Source organism: Haemaphysalis longicornis, unplaced genomic scaffold (genome assembly GCF_048455015.1).
Source record: "Haemaphysalis longicornis isolate Haplotype H1 unplaced genomic scaffold, Haemaphysalis longicornis Haplotype H1 scaffold_1, whole genome shotgun sequence".
Classification (NCBI taxonomy): Eukaryota; Metazoa; Arthropoda; class Arachnida; order Ixodida; family Ixodidae; genus Haemaphysalis; species Haemaphysalis longicornis.
This window is the reverse complement of record NW_027526203.1, coordinates 282,815,770-282,837,059: the sequence shown is the minus strand read 5'-3', so window position 1 is coordinate 282,837,059 and position 21,290 is coordinate 282,815,770.

Genomic DNA, 21,290 nt, shown 5'->3' with positions numbered 1-21,290 from the left:
GAAAACAAGAGCAAACTGCAGCGAGCGCCCTGAAGCGTAGCGAGGGCGTCTGCTCTCAAGTGGCCAACAAATATGGCGGCCCCGCCGCGGAGTTAAAGGGACGGCGGCGCCGCGGGTGAGGGGAGAGAAAAAAGAGGAGGGCAGCGGAGAAGGAGGGAGCAGTTGGCGCTACCTTAGTTCTTTCAGGGACCTTAGGAACGCACTCATCGCCACGCTCTCTCGTCAGCAGTTGCCACAAGTGCAACAACATTAACGTAACGCAAACTACTTAACGTCGTGCGCCCCCGGAAATGCTCTGCATTTGATCGTGCCCCTCGCGAGGGGATGTTTCTTTAAACTTTTTTACTTCTCATTTATTCTCCTTTTTTCAAACACCCTTATAGGTTGCAAGTAAGACGGAACATTACCGGCGGTGAGGGGTAGGAATAAGGCAGAAAACTATTATTCATTAAAGCTGGCGTCAGTGGAACATTAAAAACCAATTAATTCGAGTCAATATTCCAATGAACAAATCGCACGCACTTACTGATGTGGACAACAAAAATGGGGAGCACGATCGAACTTCTCGGGGGGGGGGGGGGGGGGGGAGGGGGGGTTAAGCAGTTTTTATTATCTGATGTGCAGAGTAGGGAACGTTACAGTGCGTAGATATGCCCGCGTCGGCTACGTCTATCATTGAATAAAAGAATTCCTCGTACAGCCCTTGTGTTTGTCGTCTTTCTGTTGTCCTGGTTATAGTCGGGCTCTAACGTTTACCACACACAGATAGATGTTTCTCGCAATAGTTTATAAAAAAATTGACTCCAATCTGCGCTGTGAAAGTGGTTATAAAGCAAAGCTGCACACTAGACCCACAATTGCCCATGCGACGTCACTTGAATTCACACACGTGGCTTTACAAAGAGTGAAAGCACAGATTCTGCCAGCCGCTGCCTGGGGTTCGTGTCAAAAAGCGCTCTCCCCCTCCGCAGCCGCTGTGTCAAAACCAGCGTTTCTCTCCTCCGTATCCACGTGTGGGCGTAGCTTAATTGATTCTGCTTCCGGCCACCAGCGTGAACGGACGCAGAATGCAGGGCTCCTCGGGAGCGGTTAATGCGGCCCTTTCCGGCCGCGAAAACAGGATTTTTGCCGATGACCAGGAATATCAAGTATCGCTGCCAACACTGCCAACAGGTCGTATTGTTTTAAATACTGTTCTTCTGCACGGTGACATGCTTGCCCGCCCATACCGCGTCGAAGATTTTCGCGAGACGCTGGCTCGGCTGGAATTGCTCCCCGAGGTGCTCGCCCTGGGAGCGTTCCAAATGAGTCACGTTTGGGCGGTGACTTTCAAGTCCGAACACGGTGTGAAAAGAATTTTGGAAGCAAGTGATGTGCGAGTGAAAGGGCATCGCTGCATCGTAATAGACCCCGCCAACCAAGACGTGAGGTTGAAAATGCATTGGTTGCTGCATAATGTGACGGAGGAAGACGTTCGCGTCGCGCTGGCTCCCTACGGAAGGGTCAGCGACGTTTCCAGAGAGCGTTGGAGAGTTCAAGGCGTCCAGGACAAGGGCTCAACGACGCGGTCCGTGACCCTCAAACTCAAAGCGGGACTGAGGGCCGAGGACTTGCCGCACCAAATCCGTGTGGCAGGCGAGCTGGCACTTGTGGTCGTGCCTGGCAGGCCCCCGCCTTGCCTTCGCTGCCAAGGTTCGGGCCATATGCATCGCGACTGCAAGGTGCCGCGGTGCACTGTCTGCCGGCGGTTCGGTCACGAAGCGACACAGTGCACGCGGACATATGCTGCTGTCGCCGCACCTGTGGGAGCCGACGATTTGTCTGAGCTCGTCATGGACGCTGAGGAAACTGAGGAACTGGCCGCCGGAGATGCACCTAAGCCTCGCGAGACGCCGGAGTCTCCCGACAAGGAACCTAATAAGTCAGCACCTCTCATGGATGAAGTTAAGCCGTTTCCGGGTGAGGAGAATCGCCAGAATGATGACACAGGTCCGGACGCCAAGCCCGAAGAAGAGGACGCTATAGCCCCACCAAGTGAAGCACCAGGCGACTGCAACATCGAGACCCCCGTCAGTGCAACTGCAGAAGCCGAAGTGGAGGATGGAAAGGCAACAAAGCGACCGCGACAAGAACACGAACAGCAGCTGAGTGACGAAGTGCCGGGTGACGGTAAAGTGGGTGCGAAAGGACGTGTGGCGCGGCGTCCGTGCTCTAAACTGAAATCAAGCTCCTCGCCATACGACCGAGGGGCGGCAGCGGCGAAGCCACCGTGAAAGTGAGAGCGTTGTTCAGGGATATATGTTTTCCTTCACGACGTCTGCTTTGATGAAAGTGCTTAAGAGGACTGCCTTTTTTTTTCTACATCTCCAAAAATTCATGTTGCAACTGATTGGACTGAGATTGTGCCTATTGCATGTAGTACGTGATTGTAATGTCCAAACGGAAGAAGCTCTTTCTCTCTTTTCTGTAATATTATTATCGCGTTTCGACGCAAGGTTTTCAATTTCATCGTTGGCTGAGCCTTGTCCAAAAGAAACAAACATAAAATGATACATTTCAAAAATCCTGTACGAATCGCCACCCTAAATGTTCGTGGGCTTTCTGAGAGAAGAAGACAAGTTCAAGTTAACCGGCTAATCGCCGAGAAGGAACTTGACATAGTGGCGATACAGGAAACTAAGATTGAAAGGGAAGACCAGACTCAGAAAATGGTGAAATTGTTTGCTGCACATTATAATGTTTGCATTAGCCATGCAGTAGGCTTATCCGCTGGATGCATGCTTTTAATTAAACAGAGTATTGGGGCAGTCATACAGAACATTGTAAGTTGTTCGAAAGGTCGATTCATTGTTTGCGACATTAACTACTTGTCAATCGATTGGCGTATAATAGCCATATACGCACCAACGAGAGTCGAAGAGCGAAAAGTGTTTTTTCAGGAGGTTTGTACTTGGTTGCGAACTGAACGATTTATTGTTTTTCTGGGGGATTTTAACTGCGTGCTCTCCGCGCATGAAAAATCCAGTAAAACGCCTTTCCGCGACGGCAGTACTTCTGTTGTCCAAGAGGCAATTGCAGAATCTTGTGTTGAGGATATCGGTGAAGTAAATGTGTGCGCACGACATGTGCAATTCACGCATTTTCAGGGAGAGAGCCACGCCCGCTTGGACCGCGTTTATGTCTCTGTTGATCTATTGCGTGAGTGTCATGATTATTGTGTCACACCAGTGTCATTTAGTGACCATTGTTTAGTATCTTTCTGTCTTGGTAGGGCGAAGCAAAATGTGAATTTTAATTGGAACCTCTGGAAAATGAACAATAAGTTATTGCAAGACGAAGATTTTATGCTTGCTGTGAGTAAAAGGACTAAGCAATTAGCAGGTATGACTAACTGCGCCCATAGTTGGGAACGTTTCAAGCAAGAAATAAAAATGACTGCATTAGAAAGGTCGAGTGCTATGAAGCACTCAGAACGTATGAGAGAGGAACGCCTCCGTAGTACCCTTACATCGCTTATTAAAAAAGAATGCCAAACACCTGAGGTACACACAGAGGAGATTAGGAAGCTGAAAGCGCAGCTCGAGGTAATCGATCAGGATAAGTACCACGGAGCCCTAATAAGGGCGAGAGCAGAAGGACTGCTGATAGGTGAGGCACCTACCAAGAGAGCCCTCGGCACTGAAAAGAGGTATGCCAGTAGAAAAGAAATAACTGAAATCGAAAGTGACGGTGTGGTGTTAACCGATCGTGCTGAAATTGCACACGTGTTTAAAGAGCATTATGACACATTGTTTTCTTTTCATTCAAGCGATTTAGAAAATTTTAAACGCGAATTCATGGATTTGTTGCCCAGGCTAGATGATGAAATCAGGACTAATCTCGAAGCGCCTATTACCGTTGGTGATGTTAGTCAGGCAATTGAAGAGTTAAGCCCTGGAAAGACGCCAGGTCCAGACGGCTTAGGAGCAGCCTTTTATAAAGCTTTCAAGTGTGAGCTGAGCCCAGTGTTGTGTCGCCTTTTCGCTGAGGCGTACGAGAACGAAGTGCTTCCACCGTCCTTCACTCTCTCTCACACTGTACTCATTCCAAAAACTGATGATAGACTGAAACTCAGGAATGTCACGGCGTATCGCCCCATTTGCCTCACCAACGTGGATTATAAAATACTAATGAAAATCCTTGCAAGACGATTGCAGTTAGTAGTTCAAGATATAGTTGGAACCCATCAAACGTGTGGCATAAAGGGTCGTTCAATTACAACAAATATACATGTAGCCAGATGCATCTTAGACTGTTGTGATAAAATGGATCAAGCGGTGTCAATGGTACAGATAGATTTAGAGAAGGCCTTTGACAAGGTGTCACATGAAATAATGATGAAAATTCTTGAACACGTGAATGTAGGAAGAATAATTACCGAAGGAGTGCGTATGGCGTACAAGGCGTGCAGCACAAGTATTATAGTGAACAAATCTGTGAGCGCCCCCATTAGAGTGAGGCGCTCGGTTAGACAGGGCTGCCCCCTGTCATCTTTGCTCTTTTCTATTTACATTGAATCGTTTTGTGCCAACGTCGTCCACAGCCGTAAAATTCGGGGCTCTGCTTTGCAAGCATGCGAAGTGCGCGTACTTGCTTACGCCGATGATATCGCTTTGTTCTGCACGGATACAAGTAGCATAAACGAGAGTATTGATATTTTAAAAAGATTTTGTAAATATAGCGGTAGTAGCGTTAACTGGGATAAGTGGCTTGGTTTTTGGCATGGTAAATAGCAATCGAAGCCCAGCGTATTTGCACTAATAAACTGGGTAGACACGCCCACGAAATACTTAGGCGTCCCGCTTGAAAATTATCGGGATAGTGACCTGTACTGGCGAAGGCAAGCAATCGAGATACGGGACAAAGCCGAAAAGTTGGGGGGAAAGCAACCATCCGTTTTTGCACGTGCTGCTGTTTGTAATTTGTTTTTCGTTTCCAAATTGTGGTACGTGATGCAGGTATTACACTGCGGGCGTGCCAATGTACATAGATTGCACCGTGGTTTTGCCGTGTTTTTATGGCGTTCCACATGGGAGCGAACGAGTCGGACAAATCTGTTTTGTCGTGTCCGCTCCGGTGGACTTTCTTTGGTGCACTTATTCTTGCGCCAAGTAGTAAACCGTTTCCTTTTTCTGAGAGATGTACGCGACCCTTTTTTGCGCACAGTGTGTCAGGTTCGTTGGGGTGCAGCACTGCACGAATTGGTTGTTTCCTGTTGTGTTTATGGTGGTGGAATACATGGCTACCTACGTGAAGTTGTTGATGCCACAAGGTTTCTTTGTGCCCGCTTCACCTTGGAATATTTATCTCATGTGCCGAGGAAGAAATTGTATAAGGATCTCGTGGAGACGGTTTTGCCGATCCCACTGTACAGGTCCCTATACCGTGTGGGGCCGGGACAAGATGTTCTTCGGCGTGTAAAAAGAATGCCAGCTCCTGGCTATGTTAAATCGTTTTTCTTTAAATTGCATGTCGGTGTACTACCTGTAAAAACCTGGATGATTGAGAAAGGTTTATTCGTGCCTTGGGGCCCTGATTGCTTCCCATGCAAAAAACCAGAGACCATCGAACCCGTGTTCATAGATTGTTGGGACGGGGTCTTCCTATGGGACGTGTTACAGCGTACCTTAAAGAAAGATTTTCCTGTGGATAGTCATGGAATTCGGTTTTTAGCCATACAAAATGAAGGGGATGTTCCATACGACTTCATAATGTTACTGGCCCTACACGGTATATGGAAGGCTCGCATGGCCCGTCGGTACAATGATGTCGATGCGAGGCCAGGGAGGGAATACTTTTGTGAAAATGTCCGCTACATAGTAGAGGTGTTGAAAGCCGAGCCAAGTCCACCCGAGTGGCTGACTGTGCTGGAGAGTGTGGCGAGACTACCGCCTTTTTAAACCTTACACACTAGCAAGGTATGTGCTAGTGTTTTTTCACGTGGTGTAATTTTGTCGATGATTTGCATGTATGTATTGACCAAAACCAGGCAATAAAAAAAAAGTGGGCGTAGCTTAATTGCTAAGACGACGGGCTCTCACTCCGCTTCTCTTCGGGCCCAGGTTCGATCCCTGGCGGTGGCTGTAGTTTTATTTAGCCTGCTTGGGAGTTTCTTGTGGGGCACACGACAAAACCGTTGGCTGGTAGGGGTAGACAGAAATAATGCACCCCCCCCCCCCCCCCCCCCGTTTAACGACGACGATAGTTGGACGCGAAGCTTTCTCGTGATGGATTCTTTGGTTGGCGAATCCCGCACTACAAGTATGTGCTGCTCTCGAAGTACGCACCACTTTTCTAGAATGCCCACAGGAACTCTCAGGTGTGCACTCCGTAGGCTTAGCGTTTGGGTTTGGGGTGTACGGAGCGAATCGGTACCTGCAGCTTGGCGTTGGCTTCGACCATGTTGAAATGGAGCAATCGGAGCCACAACTGGCTACTTTTTGTGTGTGCCTGTTGTAGGTGGTATGTCGAATGACTTGCTTTATGTCGAAGACCAGCAATAAAGAAGAAAAAAAATGTTGAAATGGAGCAATCGGATAGACGGCGGGTACATCACCCGAGGGACCCAGGTTCGGTTCCGGCCACGGGAAGCGTTTTTTTCTTACACTTCACCCATGGTTACTCATCATCATCGTCAGAGAAAGTTGGCTTTCCTGCAGGGCGTATCTGCCCACAACGACATCAGTGAGGACACTAAAGCTTCGCTTTAAAAGTGCTAATCGAGCTTGTTGACGATGAAGCAACAATTAGAACCAGTTTATGCTCCAACAGGCCATCGATTGCGCAATAAAGTACCATCAACAGCATGGCCTGAAATGTGCTCCACATAAATCAGCACTCATCGTTATTCGAGCCCGCACTCGAGGCTTACCCCCGAACCCCACTCCGGGCTCGTCTGTTACGATCTTTTCCACGCCCTTTCCCCAAGTGCCCCCACTCCGTATGTTTGGTGTGACTTTTCATGCAGACGGCTCTGGAGAGGCGATTCTCCCACAAATTCATGTCAAGGTCACTCAGCTTACACAACTCATCAAAAGAATCTGCACCCAGCGCCATGGCCTCAAAGAACCGGACGCCTGTCGTCTTGTCCAAGCCCTACTAGTCAGCCGCATCACATATGACACTCCGTACGTCAACCTGAAAGCAAAGGAACATGCCAAATTATACGACCTTATCAGGAAATCGTACGAAATCGCCCTTGGACTCCCCGACTTCACGTCTACCAACTTTCTGCTATTAGACATTCACAGTCTCCTTTCGGAGCTCCTCGAGGCACAGCGGGTACAGCAACTCACTCGCCTTGCACTCACCCCTACAGGTTGCACTGTATTTCACAAAGTGGGCTACCCCACTCCCCCGCCTTTCGACATCCCCGAGCGTACCCTTGCCTCACTCCGCACTCATATCTTCGCGTCTCCCATCCCCAAGTACATGCACCCTTCCTACAATCAAGGCCCGCGTCATTCGTCTCAGAACAGAATACTACAACGAAACGGACACCCGATATACGGACGTCGCTCCGTACATATCCCGTCCTGCTCACGCACTGGCTGTCGTCGACTCCAAATCGGCTACTATTACCCCCCTTCACCATTCTCCACGCACGCACGACGACGGCTGACGAGACAGCCATCGCTATGACAGCAACCACGGCTTCCCCCAACTAGGTGGCAATCCTCACAGACTCGCACAGGCTTGCCGCAACTATTGTATAAGCCACATCTCGCCTTCAGCACTCAAGATTCTACCCTCAATCAAGGGGATCCCTTCCCACATCCAAATTGTGGGGACCCCAGGCCATACTTCCCTCGAGGGAAACGAGGCGGCACCCCCCGCTGCCCACGCACTCACACTCCGGGCGTTTTTGTCGACGCAAGAGCACACTTCCGCAACCTCCCTTCACCTATACCCCCATCCCTTCCCGAAACACTGAAATTCTTTATCATTATCGCCATATCTGGCTCTAATACCCCCCTCCTCACCCATACCTCAGCACACAGGCAGCTCGCATAGACAGACAAACACATGCTACAACACCTGGACACTCCACTACATCTCCCCCTCCACTTACCCCTCTTAGTCCGTCCCGAACACCACTTACCACCTGGTCTGGGAATTCCCCTACGCGCCAAACCCCCTCCCTTCCCTTCCCCTGAGCAGTGGGAGCGCGAGCTGGCCAGCTCATGGTGCGAGCACCAGGAGCACCTCATCGCTCGCACACAGGCTGCTGCGCGGGCTCGCGGCTTTCTGGACTAGGAGAGCCACCCAGTGTTATGCTCAATAAATTAACGTTTTTCGTCCTTCTCCTGCCAATTATTTAAGGCTGTAACACTTATGTAGAACGAGAAGTCTCAGAAAAAAAGGAGCATACAGCCCCTTAAAAATTAATGTCACGCATGGCGTAATCCTATATTGGATCAGAGGACCTTCTGGTGACTCGGGCGAAGGCGGCTAGGGCAACACAGACTCCCGGGCTAGGGTTCCACTCTCCCTGTCGCGCTCATTAAAATATTTTCTTTCTCTCCCCTAGATGTCAATGTAAAACTGGAGAACTACCTCATCGGGTGACACACGGTTGGGCAAATTATGATGGCAAATTACAAAAATAGCGATGGGACCGCCGACAAACCTGGCCGCCTATATGCACCCCACGTGCTCTCCTTTCTTACGTCGCACTAAAGAAGTGCATAGCTAATTAAGCGTGTTAATGGGTTAAACCAGCCGAAAGATAGCAAAACACTTTCTAAATAATTGCGTAGAATTGACCTAGAATAACAGGAACAGCCGGTTTTTGCAAAAACAAATGAGAAATACAGTGGCTCGAGCCCAGGCCGCTGGAGTTAAAACCCACGGCTGTACCCTTAGGCCACAGAAACCAAACAACGTAGCTTGCTCCGTATTAGCGCGTCCCCAAAAGAATAGAAAGTGTTCTAACCAGTAGATGGCGCTATGTTTATAGGTACTGCCTTTGCGAACGCAGTAATCTGCTTAAAATCAGACGCTCTATCATGCCTTGAAGTGAACCAGAGAACAGTACACCGTTTGGCCTGAGGAGCGCATGGTAAAGCGACTGACGAAGAAGTGCAGGGAGATATGGACTGGACGTCGTTTGAAGTTCAAGAAGCTCAGAGTAAAATATGCTTTGAGGGGAGGTAAGGGCAATGGATTAACGAAGGTGGGCAGCTAAGGTTTTTAGGTACCTATGCACGAAAAACGTGGACACGCAAGGTCAAGGGAAGACTAGATGACTAACGATGAAATACGGAAATAACAGAGGAGAATCAAAGACAACCAAAGTAACAACAAAACAAGCAAGGAAGATATTGTCGCGTACAGCAAATGCGCGTTTGGGGGTGTTTCTGAGATTTACTAGAGGAAGCTAATAGAAGAAGCGGCGGAGAAGGAACGCTCTCGACCGAGAAGCACACGAGCTGCCAAAGCAAAAACACTGGTGATGATGCGTTCCGGGTAGCACTCGTTTGTCGTCGTCGTCGCCTTGGCTGCGATGTCACAAATTAAAAGTTCGTTCCCATGCTTGTGGATACGTGACAATACAAACAAGTGAATGGAGAAAAAAAGGGAGCTAAAACGTCGTTCGAAATGTACAAGGGAGAGAAACTGGACATCAAAAAGGAAAATTTCTACAATAATTCCAAGGGCAGTGCTTTGAGTTTTGAGGCTAGAGCACGACGCTTAAAAACTAAGAGCTTCGTGGGGAATTATAAACAAAATGACGGGGTATGCGTGGTCTGCGGAAAAGAAAGCGAAACTAAGCGGCACATAGTGTTGGAATGTGAGCGTATCTATCCAAATATACACGATGGAAATATTCGGCTTCCAGAAACCCTAGGCAGTAAGGGTAACACAGAGGGAGGTAATTTCAAGGCTGTCGAGACGACTAAAAGAAGATTAGAATGCTGGTGGACTAAAAGCAGAGGGAAATATGGCCTGGGACAGCTACAACCTCTGACAGAAAAAAGAATTTTAACCCGACTCTAAGAGCAGCGTTAGAATTAAACGACGAGTATAAAACATAGATATATCAGTTATTTGGTAAGATGACACGTCATTATCTTGTCACATAGGGGCTACCATTAAAAATCTAAGGAATAAAATAGGCAAGTCGGTTGCTGACAACCGACGTCCCGATTTAAATGGAGGGCCACTAATCATCACCATCATCACCACCACCACCACCCCCATCATCATCATCATCATCGCTATCATCAGCATCTAGGCTGCCAAGTTTGTCAAGCCATCACCTGCTGAATATTTTTGCGCGGCCGGGGGGCATGTTGTTTTGAGGAGCTTCAATTTATTTGTAATTGGTAAATTATTTCTAGACGGGAAGTCTGCGTGTTTACATCGCGGTTTGAAGCTAAGACCTTCAGCATGTCACGCGAACTATACGAATTTGCGGAATACCTGACTGAGTGGAGCCAATTATTTAGAGACGAGCGGCGGTGCTGCATGTTAACCTCCATATAATTTGGGGGAAGCACGGCGCAGATTGAATTTCGTCGGATCTGAGGTAGGACCATTGGCCTCGTGAGCGTCCTAAATTGTCCTCTACAGGATACATAATGAAGTAGGAGGGTCTATTAGCTCTAAGAGCCTACGGCGTCCTGCCGTGTCTTATCGCTTGGGGGGCATCGGCTGTGTGTAAGAAATGAGTCAATAACAGTGAAAAAGAATAATTAACTGTATTTTACATTAGTATTTATTCTTCATACAAGCATGTACAATGGCGTCCGATGATCGCTTTTTTTTTTCATCTTCTTCAAGCGCCGACCACGGTTCTCCCCGCGACCTTTTGTCGTCTTCATCAAGATGATTTTACTATGCAACGGATGTAAAAGACTGCAACAAAATGCAGGGCTGTCGTGTTTCCACAGATTAGTAGTTTCGGCCGATTTTGTTCCCGGTTGCGATGTACATGTGGCTCCAGCAAAAAATGGCTGCGTCTTAGCTCAGCTCACCCTGGATATGCAAAGCAAAAGCTTGGCTTAGTCTGGTTGAGTCTTGGTTTCGCTTGGTTAACCTTTGATTTAGCTGTATTGCCGACCACGTCTCAAAGCCGCTCGGTTCCGTGCAACGCTCACAGGAAGAGGTCCAGCCTCGCTTTCATTCACTGCGAACGCGGCGTTCCTCTTTGCCGGGCTCAAGACGAGTCACGTAGCCCGAGACGACCCACCGGCGCATGCGTGGGAGGCGGCGGGGTTGGTCGGCTGACGATCAGCTGAGCGCCCGGAACCACGGTGGCCGCCGCCGCTAGTTGAGCAGAACGACTGAAAACGGGGCCTTGTGCGCAGCGCGAAAAGCGGGCCCGGCAAATCACGCGATGCGCTTCGAGGGGCGCGTCGCAGGGCGTTTGTCTGCGGTCAAAAGGTGAACTTGCGCATCCGCGGCTAAACCTGTTGACGAAAGTAGTAAAGCTTTGCTTTGCAATTTCTCATCACGTACGCGCGCATTTGCGCGTGTCATGAAGACTCTCCCCCCGACTCCCTTCGGATGTATACACCTCCCGTCCCGGGGTGGCGCAGTGGCTGGAGCGGAAATTAGACCAAATAGTTGGCCAGTAACGCTGCTGCGCAACTTCCTGACGAGCGCCGCCTACGCTGCATTGTACAAGTGGGGAAAAGGAGAGCAGGTGGAGGAGTGTCATCATGTGGACTAAAAAAGGCCGCGAAAGGGAAGTGAAGATGATGATGATAATGAGATGAGAGGACAGGTTTGGCCCTTGGACATTAACGCTTTCGCACTGGTTACATCATAACGACTGCTTAGGTGACCTCGTATTCACCCTTCCAACACGGTATACATTTTGCCTCAGCCGTGACAATGTCGGTCGAGGGGGCATGCCCGGTGCTGTAAAAATATTCTCCTCAGTTTTTGCGTTCGAATCAGTAGCAGCTTTCTGAATACTACCTGCTCGTATCGTGAGCCATTCCCGCATCCCAATGGACCCGAGTCGACCTTTAAGATCATTGTTCCGTTACCATCGAACTTATCGTTGCATATTCTTTCTGCGGTTGTAAAACAAACAAACAAACAAACAAACAAACAAACAAACAAACAAACAAACAAACAAACAAACAAACAAACAAACAAACAAACAAACAAACAAACAAACAAACAAACAAATAAATAAATAAATAAATAAATAAATAAATAAATAAATAAATAAATAAATAAATAAATAAATGAATAAAACTTTATTGACACAAGGATGGCGACTAATAAATAAATAAATAAATAAAGTCAAGCGAACCTGTTAAAAAAATATCTGCGCAAGAGCATCCGTCATTTCCTGGCAATAAAAGAGGGCCTTCAATAACAAAAAATAATAGCGGTCGCACATTTCCGTATTGCTATATACAGAAACGTAACCAAAACTGAACGGCCCCGCTACTTATTTAGAACAAGCCAATATATGAAAACGCAAAAGAAAAACGAGAAAAAACATAGGGAAAGAGTGGAGGGGGGTGGCCGAGAGAGAAAAGAAAGACGCACAGAGGAAGGCCAAGAACGACCCGGATCAGTGCTCGCAGGCCGTAGAAGCGAAAACCAGGGTTTCTTCTGCGCGCGAAGCGTTTCTTTATTGTTGCAGAGCAACTGTCGGAACGAATTCATTTCTCAGCTCTCTTTTAAACCTGTCCGTATCGAGACCGCGGGCCGGACTGTAGAATACGGATACTGGCAGCGAAAAGTCCCCCACAAACACACACACAGAACCAAAAAGGCGCCAAGGAAAAGGAAAAGGTGATACGGCACAATTCTGGTGAGGCAAAAATGGTGCAGACATGAAGAAGAGAAAAAAGAAGAAAGGAAGAAAAGGTAAGAGGTGTCCCGCAGAGAGGAAACAAAAACGGGAGACGACTTTGACTAAGTCACCGAGTGCGGGTCCTCGGAGGAGGAGGAGTAGGAGGGGGAGGAGCAGGCGTGGCTCCTTCCACCGGCGGTCGTTGGCGTCGACGACGTCGCTGGGCGGCCGACTCCGCAAGCCACCGCTGGCGGAGCGCGCCGCGGCCGAATAAGGGATGGCCTCCCTCATTTGGTTCCGATGCCGCCCTTTGATTAATTATAAAAGCGCTACGCCCCGCCATATCTCCTCCTTGTTAGTGTGTCAGTGCTGCTGTTGGGCCCCCCTCTCTCCCCTCTCTCTTCTACCCCGGCGTGTCCGTCTGCATGAACGAATCTCTTCCTTTCTTTCTTCGGCCTGTGTGCGCGCGTGTTTTGTGGGCCTACTTTTCACCGAGTTTTTGTAGCTTCTCCAGCGCAGCGTGTTCTGGAGTGACTTCGGAACCGGCAAGAAAAAAAAATGGCGGTGGATGGCGGAAGCCGCAATACGGCGGCTGGGCTAGCTGACGCGAAGAAACAGAAGCAAGGCGACCGCGCTCCTTTTCCAGGGAAACCTTCTTTCTTGTTTGTCTTGTGCAGCGAGCGTTTGCTTTCACTCGAACGAATATCCCGCTCCTTTAGAAAACGGAGGGGTGCTTATTTCATTTGACGGACCAGAAACTGCCACGAACAAAAGCAACTAACGCTGGATCCAGTGGTTTAATCTTTTATCCAACTTTACGGTCCCGTGACGGAAGGAATCCGCCGCGAAAGAGCATTTGTGAACGCTTTAAAAGATTCTCTGTAATAAAATCACGCGTCTGTGGTCTTCAAGACTATAAATTGCGTCCTATGTTTTTGTTAATCAGTGGGTTTTAAAAAAATTGCGGCGCCGAAAATGCACACTTCTATTGTTTTTTGGTAGGTTTGTGCTCTGGCCATGTTCACTTTTCACGAAATTAGGAGTGTTGCTTGAGTGGATACACAATTGGGAACATCTTTAGGTGGGTTTGTAAGCGATGGCTCAAAGAGCTCATGAAGAAAATACAAGTTTGTTTCATTCAAAAGACAGCCTCGGCCCAGTAACAATGATGCAGGTTTTAACGCAAACTTCGAACAAACAAGCTAGATGTTAAGCAGAACAAGCAAAGTATTGGGGACTCACCATCCCCTTTCTCGTGGGTTCCTTATGACATCACCGGCACTTTTTCGTGTGATCGCTGACCAAAGCGAACGCCGAGAAAGATGACTGTGCGACTGCATCAGTATCAAATACTCTGTTTGATCATGCTACTTGAATGCTTGCGTCCAGTTAACGCAGGAATAACCCTAGTTTTAACTTTCGCACCATGTTTAGCACTGCTGAAGGAAGGGCGGCAACAGCTTCAAAATCGCTGCCGTGAGAGGATTCCCCCCCCCCCCCCCCCTTCCGCAAATTCAAGCTTGTGCGTAATACTGAGTTCTACTAGGATATCTCGTTTAGTAATGCGCTGTACTGATTCAAATTTTCATTTTCATCAGTACTGAATATCTCTTCCTCTAGTTAGACATTCTTGATGTTATGGCAACAAGAATATCACGTGGCCGGTGGGAACTATTGAACGTGTTTTCCGCAATTTTGTTTTGCACAGTACGTATATCCTCACCTCTAAAAGCTTTACTCGTCTATGCTCAATATTGCGACCGATGAGCGAACTGAGAGTTAACGGGACGATCATATACTACAATTGTGATGCTTGTTGTGGCATCACGTTATGCTTCATGCTGGCATTCGTTGAGGTCACGCCAGTGTTTTTAAATCGAATCAATGTGCCCCTTATTCGCCGAATTTATGCCGTTATTAGCAGTGCTGGTTGCTCAGTAAAGGGTTTGACATTCGCTGGAGCTTTCGAGAATTACATATATTTAAATCTTCCAAAGCCTCAGCGTGCGTGCTAAGCCCCGAATTTTTGTTTGCTGTGCTGGTAATTTCAAGTAGCCATTTTTGAGAGAATGAAGTTGTGGGGGACTGTTTTTTTCTTACGCACCTAATAATTTTACACGCATGTGTTTGCGCGGAGTGGGGGTAAGGCCTGTAGTTACCTGAATACATATCACTTTTATCGTGTTTCCACATATGCTCTATTTATTTTAACACGACAGTGTTTGATTCCGGCGAACACAAACATTCGAGTGACGTCATATCCGTCACGGAAGTGATGCCAGTGCAACGCAGCAAGAGGCCTGTAAAGGGTGCACCCCTGCACATAGGGTCTTCTTGCGGAGAAGCAACCTGTAGAACCAAAGAGTACGTTATACTTAGGGTTGTTCGTTTTCCGGTTTTATATTTTAACACGAAAGTGTTTTATCCCAGGATACACCAATATTTCACTGACATCATATCCGTCACGAAAATGACGCCAGTACACCTTTTCCGAAGCGACCCGCCAGCAGGACGTCGCTCACCAAGCGCACCCACAAGACAGCCGCCGACCTGCAAATTATGCTCAGCTGCAGATTTCTCTGCACATTTCACTTTCGTGTTTTACCGATTGCTATGACCAAGGAATCAACCACAATTTTTTGTTTATTTATTTCAATCTACCATCATCTTTGTAAAGGCCATATTATGAACCGGATATAGCGAGCTTCGCCATGAAAACTGGTAACCCCAATGTACAAAGTAATTGCCTTTACTGACACTAGATGCGCCAGGACAGTTTCTCCAAAGGAAATAACACCTTCGTCACGCCACAAAAGTTCTTATTCCACCGTGTGGAACGGACCTCCCTAGCAGACTCGCTCGCTGGAAAGAGGTCTTGCTACGAAGACTTAGTGTTGGTGTAGCCCTCTCTCCCGCTGCAGTGACCCGGGAGTGGCCAACACGCTACCATGCCCCGTTCGCACAGAACTGCCCCTTTTGCACGGATCCTGCCGGAGATGCGGACACAGAACATCTGCTGTGGACGTGCCCTTCATTGGAAGCGGCCAGAACGCGACACCTTCAAGGCACAGGCCTCCACCCTGACAGACCATCTGACCTTCATCGGTGGATACGGGGACCCCACCACCGCTCCCTCATTGCGTTTCTTCGCGAAACGGGAGTTAACCTATACTTGTAACATAGTATTTATGCCAACGAGTATACTGTCGCAATAAGAAAATAGAACTGATTTATTCGGAAACGGCCACGAGTAGACAACCAGAAAGTGCTGCATGTTTGCGGTGCTCCTGAAAAACTATAAAAACTCGACCAGGAAATCCACCCACAATTAACTTCCCTCTTCCACCCTGCGCCGCCCTCCCCGAGCCATTAAAAATTGCTCTGTCCTTTAAGATCTTTGCAACTATGTCCATCAAACATTGACAAAATTGCAGCGAACCTCACAATGACTGGTACAACCTCAAGAGTGCGTCATTGCAGGGAAACGTCCCCGGAATTTTTTCGTTGGTGGGTGCGGGAGGCCACGCCACCTCTGTATATCATCAGATACTGACTATACCTATCATTATTTTTCTCTAGCAAGCAATAAACCAAGCTTACGCAGCTTCTACTGTCACCACGAGATCAGCCATTTTGCAGTGGAACTGAAAAAAGAGACATTGACAATGAGGACAACATTCGGAAGAGTATGCCGAGTACGGCAACGGGATCTCGAAGTTTTCACATAATCAATTTTGTATTTTTTTTCCCTTTTGTTTCTCCTTATCACGTTTGCCTTCGTCTTCTGTTGTCGAACTCAGAGTGCTGTGGGTATCACGACCCGCTTTTTATTTTTCTGTACTTGCTAGAGCTACACCGCGGAAGAGGGCACTGCATATCTTTTTGCCCTCTACCAGAGAGTGGGGGAAGAGAGTGAGACGTAGGATGAGTAATATACCAAATTAGAATTTAGAAAAGAAGGGTGGAGAAACATGGGTGCAAGGGCAGGTAGGGGGGGAAGCGATGGGAGTTTAAAACCGGGGGGGGGGGGGGATAACCTATTAGGTTAGTGAAGGGTACGGCTAACAAGTATAATAACACAGGCAAGTCGGTTGGTGACAACCGACGTCCCGATACAAAGGGAGGGCCTATAATCATCAGCATCATCATCATAATCATCATAATTATAAGATTACTAGACCGACCACGAACACTCTTAAGGGAGAGAGAGAGACTCTTTATTACAGAGAAAACAGAGAGGTTTGCCAGCATGAATTCGCTGACATGCTACTCTTAAAGGCACCCATGAGACTGCTTCCCCACCATGCACTTGCGTGATCAAGCATTGCGATCAAGTGGACGAAGTAGGCCAATGACAATCCCAGCCATACAATTTGATCCCTCGCAAAACACGTATTCGGCGCTGTGGCATTAGAGTGCAGGACAACGTTTTGCGCCAAAATGGATGCCCGGCCTCTCGATCGATCAAATATATTCCCGTAGAGACATCGAGTGGGCATTCAAGAGCGTTGTGATGAAGAAGAAATGCATACGTTTCTAAAATGCAGCGGCAAGTGCCCAATCATGTTCTGTCATATCAATCAAATATATGTGGTGGTCGTGTACAGTGAGGATATAAATGCATCCAGCACGGTGGTAATTGAAACCGAGCGAATTTGTTGATTGTTTTCTTGATGCAGTACATTTCTTTGTGGCGATATATGCTCGTCATGGACTTGGCCAGCGGCATTGGGATCCAGCCACCCAAGCCTTAATCATCAATACGCGGTGTGGGGGAGGGGGAGGGGGTTGGGGGGAGTGATTCCACTAATGCATGTTACATGCCTGTCGGACGAGCATAACGAAAACCTCAAGTTCAAATCGGGGTTTAACGCACCGAAACTTCCTCTGGGTAATGCGGTGCGCGTTAGGAGAGACCACCTGAGAACTCGTAAGTGCGCCGGAATCTCAAAGCGTGGGCGCTAACGTGTTTCGCCTTCCATGAGAAAAACAGCCGCCAGAGTCGGAACCGAATCCGCGTACACGGGCTCTGCAGCACAACGCATTTGGGGAGTTAGCGTAGAGATGCTCCGCCCTGGGCAAACAATTCAGTTACAATTCCGAGTTCTCAGCGAAGCTGTACATAAACCTGGGTTGCATGACGCATCATAGACCCAGGTTTGGGACAATTTAGGCCACTTGTGATTCTCTTAACCGGGGATTAAATTTCTGCGCACAGACTTAGTAAACAAGCACCCGCTATTTGTAAGGCACTCGAGTGCCGAACACGGGATCCTGGGTTGGATTACCGCAGTTTGCTTTTGCTGCGAAGGCGAAAAACAAACACGTCTCCGTAAACGAGCTCAAGAACCCCGGGTGGCTTAAATATATCTGTAGGCATTACGGTGTGTTCGACGTAACCGGTGCTTCATTTTTTTGTTGATAAATAAACACGGTGCTTAAGTACTTTTTTGGTATTAAAATAAGAATAATGCGCAACGTCAAAAATGTGTTGTGCTCCCCATTTAAAAGCGCGAAAACGCTGCACATGAGAACGGGATGGTATGAGCGACCATATTCATGTGGAGGCTCGGTTTCCCATATTTTATGGTTTGCTTATACAGCGGGAGTTATGTGGTTTTATGAAATGTGGTTCGATCGATGTTCAGAGTGCTGAAATATTACTAGATATGTCGCTTGCTTACTCCCTTACGCAGACAGTCCTCAATCCTACGCGCGTGACAAGTTCAATTTCGTCAATATTAGACCTCATTTTCGGGTCCACTTGTTCTAAATCCTGCACGGCAACAGTTTTTGATGGCATTTCGAATCCCAAATCGGTATATTTTATTTGTTCGTTACCTCGTAGAACAAGGTTCTCTCGACCCGAGCCCGTAGTTGTAAAACAGTATTATGCAGCAGGAGAATTCCAGATTGTTCATTACCATAGAAAAAGCTTTGCTATCCTTTTGAGACGGCAGTGTTAACTCCCTATGGACAAGGTTCAAATTAAACTGCCACTTCTGCATTCGAAATTTTGTTCCAGATAAACTTTAAAAAGTTTGCCGCATGAACCCCTGGATAACGCGAGATCTAAGTCACCTAAAACGCAAAATTAAACTGCGAATAAATCATGAATGTGCCAATGCGAGGAGCTGAATGCATCAGGAACACTGCCTAGCCACGTCTGGGCCATGGGATGTAACAGACTGCCACCGGTCTCACCCTTTGTCATGTGGTAAGAAGGTGTGGGGTGAGAAAAGGACGATCGAAGGACGAGCCCATACCCAAAAGGGGGATTGGCCCGAGAGAACGATGATTGAAGAAAAGACGAAGAGAAAGGAGGATCAGCTTTCAGGATGACTAGAATGATTTTCAAGGGACCAATGAAGAAGATCAGAGAAGATATGATAAAACTTTATTTCCGACAAGCGGGGGGATCGGAAAAAAAGTGAAATTAATTCACTTGACAAAGTCCGAGCCCCGGTTACAGACAGCAACGGGCATCACAAAAGTACATCTTTCCAGAGAAAATCGTTTTTGCGGCATCATTATACAAAGTTTTTAGAAATTATTCCGCTGTAACGAAAACTTTTTTTAATACAACGCTGTTTGCATGCTCAGTGGTAATCTCATTGGCGACAAGGTGGTTTAACAAGGAAGGCAAAGTGTGTCGAATCATGTTGTTTCCAAAGGTAGTACGCGAAAATGGTACAGTCCATATCTCTTGTGAACGCGTTGGGTATTTGTATTCTTCTGCTGTTAGGTTCGCAATTGATGTTATGTAAGTGTCATGATGATGTAAGTGAGATTGGTACGATTTTGCTAGGTTGAAGTTATAAAGGTTGTGAACTGATATCAAATTGAGTTTGTTGAATAGGTTTTTAGTATGTACATTATGCTCTACGCCAGCGATATGTCGTATTGCTTTTTTTTTTGTAACACTTGCATTCGGTTTAGGTTTGTTTTGGTTGTGTTTCCCCACACAAGAAAGCAGTAATTTAGTTGAGACATGAACAACGAGTTATAGATATGCAGTTTAACAGCAGGTGGCAAAAAATACTTAAAGGGTGATCGAAGAGAAGAAGGGGGTTAGCAGGACCAACAAATGGGAGCCTCACACGGTACAATGCGAGCTGAAGAGGTGGACTACGAAGTTGGAGTAGCGAGTGTGGAACGAGCGGCCTTGCACTGCTGGCCTCCTGCTGAGCCATTCTCCTCAAGGAACCTGTGGCATCGCACCGCGGTCATCCAGACCACTGACGACCAGCACGGACCATCGCGACGTGCTGCTACGTGCGTCAACGTGTAAGCCCTCATTCACACAGCCGTCACCTTCCCCGTCACGGCACCGTCACGTCAAGAAACCGCGAGGGAGACGTAAACGAGTAGCGTTCGTACTGGAGCTCTCCGTCAGATTACAGGGTCGTCTGCCTAGTGATCAGTTTAGCCTAGAATTGAGCGTTTTTAATCTGAAAAGTAAAGAAAATGGTTTGTGCTCACTTTTCGCTAAATTTAGGCGTAAAAATTTGTTTTCTGATTAGCTGGTTTAGCGCGGGGCATGGTCCCGTCACGTTGACGTGACGGAAACGTAGAGCTCGGCCTCCAGTCACCGTCGCACCGTTTTCGGCGAGAAATCGGCCGAAAAACGGCGCCCATGACGGAAGACGGTGACGTGACGGTGACGTGACGGGGTGAAAAACGGCTGTGGGAATGAGGGCTTAGCCAGTAACCCCACCGGGCCACGTCATCGGCATCGCAGCGGGTTCGTCATGCTACAGGCAGTAGGACTTCTTTCACTTTGGCATAGACAGTTAATGTATTATAGTGACTTTTTGACTAGAGTTTTGGTAGTGTGAGGTCGTGCATGTTTTTTTTTTGTGTAGTGTGATACGCTTGTTCATATGCTATGATCCCGTTTGTTTGAGGTTTTGTTTTGTAAATATTGTGCGGGCATCGAATGCCTCAACGCGAGCCTCATTTCTTTGCTGCGTGAGACGCGTGACACCCTTTCACCATCCTTCCGTCCTTTTTAGTTTCAGGTGTATTTTTGGCACATTTCATTTAGTGGCATGGCTCGCCACTACATCTGCAGTGGTTTCTTGTGGGAAATCTTTTTAAGCGCTGAAGATCATGCATTTATGATGCTAGAGGCGCATGTTGACAAGAATATTCTGCGCGTGAAACGTATCCAGGTGAAAAATTAATTTTAAGCTACAAAGGAAGTTACCTCGCTCGAAAAAGAAAAAGGGCGAGGAAAAATGCCCGATTTTCGGCAGTCTACCTTGCTAATCGTCCTTTCGGAGCCAGTGAGGCGCATTCATTTCGAGTGCACTCGCCGCGATTGTGGGACACCGATCTCTAAACTTGCCGTGCAATACAGTTCACGAGGGTGCTGGTTTGGGCCTGTTGGTAGAACATGACAATGGTGCATTGTCCCGTTGTCCTAGCGCTTCAATTCATTGTCTTGCCGTGGAAACCAACGTGTATAGAACTAACGATGCAGGTG